Raw genomic sequence first — 7159 nt, 5'->3', positions numbered from 1 at the left:
AACTTTAATGATTCTATGATTCTATATAAAATTCACCTGGTGAACGGCAGAAGCAGCTGTCTCAGGCAGAGCTGGGAGTGTACTCCCATGAGAGTTAGAGACGTGACCATCTTCTGTAGCCAGTCTGGTTTTTAGCACTGCTTTTAATCTCTGCCTGGTGCTAATAGGGTGTTTAGAGAGTTTTTGCTTTGTGCTTAGCTAACAATGTCCAGAGTGTTTTGCTTCAGCCCATTGCTGAAGTCTCTGTGCAATATTCAAGACATTAACTTTGTAATGGAGATGTCACCGTTTCTCATGCTGTTGTTCTCCCATAATGTAAACATCCTTCTCTGTTCTCCTTTCTCTGCCTTGCCCAAATGGTTTACTGCAGCTGCACGAGAGCGGAGTGTGGAAGAGAACTGAACGTGGCAGCGAATGCAAAGCATCGATTGACTGCGGCTGAGGCACAGCGCGTCCAAAGTACCTTCAAGTTTCCCCTTTATGTCAGGAATGGGAAACGTTGTAATAGGCAACATCTGTGGCAAAATGCAACTTACTGTCATCCTAAAAATGAGTGGCTCACTGGAGGACAATAACTTCCCCATTAAAGAGACTCTATTCAGATGGAAAGTTTTGTGCTGGGATAAAAGGTGGAAACTCTCCATGTTGCTGAACAATTCAGAAGGAATACTAAATACTAAACCTTGCTGTTCAGGACCTCACACGGAGACACAAGGGGAGGAAACCCCTTCCGTTATACTTCTTCCAGCACCTTCAAAAAAATTAAGCTATGTCTGACTGTAAAAGAAGTTCCTTGCTCACCTGAGGAAATTGGCCAAGATACAAGCTATGAGAGGCATCCTCTTAATTAGGGGTACATACATCAAAAAAAGAACACTAGCTGAGGTCTCTTGTGTTTTCCTGCTACACCGAAGCTTGTAAAAGCTGTCTGTCTGCCTAGAGGGCTTTTGGAGAAGGCTTATCCCTGGGTGTTCAAGGGTACGTGTGGATATCAGCAAGCAGTTTTCAGAACTCTCTTGCAGGAAGTTTTTGCTTTGCAATACCATTTTTGAGTTTGCATCTCTTGATTTCTGATTTTGAAATTATATCTAATTATATTTAATGCCCAATCCAGAAGAGGATTCAAAACAATGCCTAGGTAGAATGCAAGGGTAGAAGCCAGAGTCTGAGCTCCATCTGGGCACCAGGAGCTAGTGGTGAATGAGATCCAGCCCACTTAGCAGAGCTGTTGGACAGAAGAGAGCCTGCATATTCCCGTCAAACCAGGTAGATGATGGAAACACATGTACTGATTTCCAAACACTCTGCTGAAGGACATAAAAGGGAACACTCCCAGATAAGCCCAGCCTGCAACAGCTCAAAATACTGCTGTCTATCTTCAACCAGCTTTAGATAAAACCTTTATCAAGAGGTCAAAGGCAAGTGGGATTTTCTATAGCTTGTTTAACCCTGCTCCTCAGATAAGAGAAGGCAAGAAAAACTATCTGCCTTCTCATAGCGAACTCCTTAAGAGCAATGGGATGATGCAGCAAATGTGACTCTCAGGCTCCAAAATCCTTGGATCTCTTCTAAGAAATTCTGAAGCAACATTACTGACTGCAAGTCTTCATATCCCCATATGGCTGATGAGCTGCAGTGGTGCTCCCTGCCCTGCCAGGTCCCTGCACGGCTGCTGGTTCCCGCAGAGCGCTGAGGCTGTGCTGTGGTAGAAGCACAGCTCAAGCTGCACATCACCAGCTATTTTGGAGAGCATTGACATCCTCAGAGCTGACGTAAGGAGACGTAGAGCTTTTAAGACATTTGCCTTGCCTGGGAAATCACTTAGTGTCCTTGCCAAAGTACTCATTGCCTCAGAGCAGCCACAGCAAAGAGTGAGGGAGTTCACTTGTAATAGTCTGTGGGAAGCGGAGGTTAAAGGTTTCATAAAGGAAATCATACGCAAGCACAATGCTGATATATATCTGGCCCTTCATCTGCCTTGTTTGGTGTTTGCAGGTGCTACTGACAGCATTTTATCTATTAAATTGCTATTTCTGGATGTAGGCAGAACACTTTTGTTATGGGAAACCATCTGTCTCTGGGGCTACAGGCAGGCAGATTTCAAACTCAGAGAGATGCAGCCCCCAAAACAAACTGCTTGACCCGGGCCAAGTCTTTGTGGGTCAGTACAGGGAATCAGCCACCAAATAGCCCCGGTTTCAATGTCATGTAAAATTGTGAATTTGCTAATGGCACGTGCCTTTTATATGGTTTTATTAGTGTCCATGCTGACATGACTGCATGGTCCCTGGCTCTGCCTTACCGTGGTCCAAGCAAGATATCATGTGCCCCATCCTTCTTTGGAGCCCCCAGAGCACAGCTCTGGTTTTTTGGGGCCAGGGGTCCCTGGGTGCAGTCTGGCTGCCCCCAGGGAATTCAGCCTGGCTACTGTGCAGAGCATGGTAAAGGACTGCGGATTTGCTGTAAAATCCATGTGAATCCACAGAAAGACTAACTCCCCATGTCTTTCATGTTAGGGTGAAATCTGTCCTCCAGGGAGATTTTTCTGAGGTTTCCAGTCCGTGACTCGGCTTCTCTTGGCAGTCGCAGCGTGAGAGCTTCACGGTATGTCCCCCACCATCCAAAACATGCAGCAGTTCCCACTGGCCTGAGAGGGAAAGGGCCCCTGCTCCCCCCCAGCCCCTCCGACCTCCTCTCCCGCTTCCCTGCGGGATGCTAACTGCTCACAGAGGCCTCTTTGGAGACAAAAGACTTTGGGACAACAATGCCCCAGAGGGAACTGGCACAAGGGAACATGTGGGCAAGAACCGCAGCTCTGGCGGTCCCACCCAAAGGAATTGTTTGGGATTCGCAGCGGTCTGCCCTGAGCACACGGCATCGCAGTGGAGGCACGGCAGCACGCTGCACCCCAAAGGCAAGCCTCTGCCCCAGACTAAGTACCTTCCTGCCTCGTAATTAATACGATGTTTTGATCATATATTTGAAGACTTCCTGCTAATTTTGTTAGTGGGATGCAGCACTCATGAGAGTGCTTCTCTAATAACATTCATCTGCTTAATTTATATCTCATATGCAATAAAGCTAGTTAAAAGTAGAGACACTTTATGTTCTTCTTTATAGGCCCTTCCAAATGGATAGGGGCCACTTAACATTGACCTCTGCCAGGCTTTGCGAGCGCTTGAGGCCAGATGCTTAAAGAGAATCACCTGTCTGTGTTTTGAATTGCTTTTGATCTTTTATTTCATCCTATAAATTCCCAGTGGAGTTCACTGGTAGCAAACATCTGGCACAGACACAATACACAATAGCCAGCTTTTCCTGTTCAGAGAAGGAAGGAATCCGTACTGAAAACCCAGATTTGGTGTCTTCCTGTAGAGCTGGCTGTAAAATAACCCCCTGGGTGAGGGGGTGTATCATCTGCATTCAGTGTCACCCCTCAAGAGATGCTGCAGTTTCTTTTATTTGTTATTATCACATTCGCCCACCTGGGTGGGCACATGTAAGGGACTCCTTTTCCTGCTAGTCCATGCAGTGAGCAATCCCAATCACTGGATGGGCTCTTAGGCAAGAAAAAAAAGTAACAATTAGAATATTGCTGGTTTAGGATATCTTACACAAAGCACAGGATGGAGGAGTGACCATAAAAGTGATGCCATCTATCATTGCTGGGGAGCCCAGCACTTCCTATAGGTTTCCCTGAATTTCGCATGGCAGTTTTAGCTGATGGAAGCTGAATCAGGGCTATGGTTTTCCTGTGCTCATATTCACAACAAAAACTCTGAATTTACTTGTTTTTGTTGATTTCCTAAAACTGAGTGGAAGTCTGACTGGTAGGCCCCTAGGGCTGAGCCTTCACAAGGCAGCCAGGAGTAGCAGGGAGGAGCGTTAGCTTGTTTTTTTGTCACTGTGATCAGTGGAATTGTTGTCCTGATGTATCTGACCCTTAAGAAGCCCTGGGAAGTGCTCTATCACCCCTTGCTGATCCCAACACACACCTGCAGGTCTCTCCCAGCCACACGAACCCCGTTCCCGAGTGGTATGTCAGGCAGGACCCCCCGGGCTGGCCACCAGCGGTTGGGCATGCGGGAGATGGGGGGAGGCAGAGCAGCTGTAACCTTGCCTTCCCACCGCGTCAGGTAATATCAACAATCTCTAACCAGCTTAACCCCCAGAAAACTATTGCTATTGGCAACAGAACTTATACAGAGCTGGCGAGGAAACAGCAGGCCCGTAAGCGCCACGGATAAGGAATTGCGGCAAGCCCTGGCATGAAGGTACTGTGATTATATCAAACTAAAATGAGTCACCTCATGCTGCTGGAGTTGTGTGCTCTGAGAAAGCTCTCTCTTTGACATAATCTTTTCTTAAAAGTCAGATCTTTCCTCTGGGAAAGGGGAAGTCTTGGCTTAGGCTGACCTACCTCACTTGTTTTTGGCTGGAGAAAGACATTTTTCCTTGGCTGCACATACACCCTGTGACTTTCACTCAGAACCTCCCTGAGAACATTTTTTAAAACCATTATTTAGTTCATTCTAATTGGGCAGCACGAATCCTGGTTCCAAAAGAGATTTTATTCTCCTAGCCTGATAAAATGCCCGTCCTTTTATTCAGATACCTCTTCGTTGCTGTAACAAATGATGCTGAAGTTTTCACAGGTCCTGGGGACATGGTCAGATCTCAGCCACGTTCTCCTGCTATCGTCTGACAGCAATTTATGTTACTGCAGAATTTGCCTTATTGAAACCATTTGTGGAATGGAAATTCAGACAGATTCATGCACAGAAGATGACTCTTTGCTTAGCCATGATGTATGAAGTGATCTCATTTAACATCGTTGAAGGCAGTGGGAATTTTGTGTGAGGAACTGCACCACAAATCTTGAAGCAGAGAAATCTTGACTTAGTGATGTTCTGCATGTTCCCTGGACAAGCATATAGAAAAAAAAACATTTTATTATGAATGACACAACTAAGCACACTGTAAACTAGCAGAAAGTTTGCTTACTGCTTGGTTCACACGCGTTTTGCACCTGGCCAGACGTGCTGGTTAGGCATGTGGCTTTTCACTTTAACGCTTTCCCTGGGCTAATTGCTCAGCATGGATACAGTTATATATGTTACTATACTTGTTGCTTTTCTCCAGCTGTCAGTCTAACTGCCTGCCTGCTGAATGCCCAAGATTTCAGACAAGCAGGAGCCAAATCTAGCCAAGACATTATAATAATACAAGGATGTCTTATACCAGCATCACTTATTCCACTTTGCATAGGATAGCCATACAGCAACTTCATATGGATGTAACCATCACCAGAGGGAGTTGCTCTACTTAAAAGTAAATGACTGTGGCCCAACTGTTGTGTGCAGATAAGATGTAGTTTAAGAGAAAATGGCAGTTAATTTTCTCTGTTTCTTGTAATAATAGTTTTAAAAACATCATATGTCATCAAATACCTACCATTTAAAGTAACACAACTCAGAAATCTGCTTAGCAGTAAATTTTGAATTTCTAATTGTTGCCAGTGGTTGTGTTTGCTAAGGATTTGTGCCCGATTCCTATAATTATTTCACAAGCTGCTAAGAATGCTTTATACTAATAGTTGGAGCCATAAACCTGCTGAGAACTGCTTTGTTAAACAAGAAATTCTTTAGAAAGTCAAAGCTGCTTCTCTTTTTTTTTTCTTTTTTTTTCTTTTTTCTTTTTCCTTTTTTTCTTTTTTCCTTTTTTTCCTTTTTTCCCCCTTTCCCTCCCCTCCTTTTTTTCCCCTTTTTTTCCCCCTTTTTTTTCCCCTTTTCTTTTTCCCTTCCCCCCCCCCCCCCCCCCCCGAATGGGCCATTCAAAAGTGAACTTGGTAAGACATGAACTGCTCTGTAGCGGGAGCGAGGAGCCTCTGTAACTGAGTGGACTAAAGTGTCTCGTCGTTTAGGTGTGCACTGGCCTCCCAATGGAAGGGCAACGTGGATATGAAATGGGCTAAAGCTGTCCTGTGACAACACACCCCTGCCAGGGACTAACAAGAAGAAGAATATCCAGAAAAGGTGAGAAATATATTCTTTCCAGTGTTGCCAGCTAAAGAAGTTTTTCTTAATCCTACAAAAAATCTGAAATCCCTTGCCTAGTTTCCAAGACAGACTGGAGGTGGAAGCATGTGAGGAATGGAAATGGGTGGCATGAAGAATTCCCTATTGAATGTGAGTATAGAGCATTGAAGCACAGAGCCCTGGCCTCGGCTGAGCTGTTGTAACTCTAGCAGTTTGGTCGTGCAGATGGAAGAAGGTCTAATTTCAGCAAGTCACCCGCCCCGTGCCTCAGTTTCCCCAGCTGATAGTAGGGATAATCCAGTCCAGACATTGCATGCAGTACTTTGGGAAGTTAAGGTGAAATGGTTGTGTGCAGGAGGCCTAAGTGTTATAACATCAACAATCATTTTTATGTGAAGACCATGAGCAGCTCTTGAAGTTTGGTCCTGCAGGAGAATTCTCACTTCTTTGGTATACAATCCATGAACTGTAATGCACAGACCATAGTTTCTCCTTAGTAAATGTCAAAGCTGTATGTCTGCCAAAAGAAAGGCCAGTAAATGGTGTCTGGAGTAGCTATTAATCTTTAGAATTAGTTGCTCCAAGTCCAGATTGCAAGTATATGAAACAAACAGCAAAAATGAAATTAAATTAGGGAGATTTATCGTGAACAGTTGTTGTTTCACGCTGGTTTGGGTTTCAGCAAGAGCACAGACAAGTGAAATATCAGCACAAAGACATAAATTAAGTAGGAATACTCTAAGAAAAAATCGTGTTTATTCTGTGCAACCAGCCATGTCATTTGTCACCTTACAACACAGGAGTCAGGACATTGGTGGGAGCTCCTGGTTGTGCCTGAAAGGTGCTTTATCAAGGTGCAGATATTAATATTGCAACAAACAGGGGAGATTTGTTTTTAAAAGGAATTGGAGGCATCCTGTTGTGTCAGACAAAGTTCTCTGAGCAATAAAAAATAAAGCCACAAGTTGAAGTCTTATGGTAGTGATATATTCCTCTCTGGATGTACTGAAGATGTCTGAGTGTGCCTTTCACTAACTCCAGCACAACTGCTGATTTCAGATGAGATTTGGGTGGAGATGACAGTGACCTGTAGGTGCTGAGCTCTGCCTTCATCTAAAGGT

This window comes from Fulmarus glacialis, unplaced genomic scaffold (genome assembly GCF_000690835.1).
Source record: "Fulmarus glacialis isolate BGI_N327 unplaced genomic scaffold, ASM69083v1 scaffold4743, whole genome shotgun sequence".
NCBI classification, from domain to species: Eukaryota; Metazoa; Chordata; class Aves; order Procellariiformes; family Procellariidae; genus Fulmarus; species Fulmarus glacialis.
The sequence above is the reverse complement of the archived record's forward strand: the minus strand, read 5'-3'. Positions refer to the sequence as shown.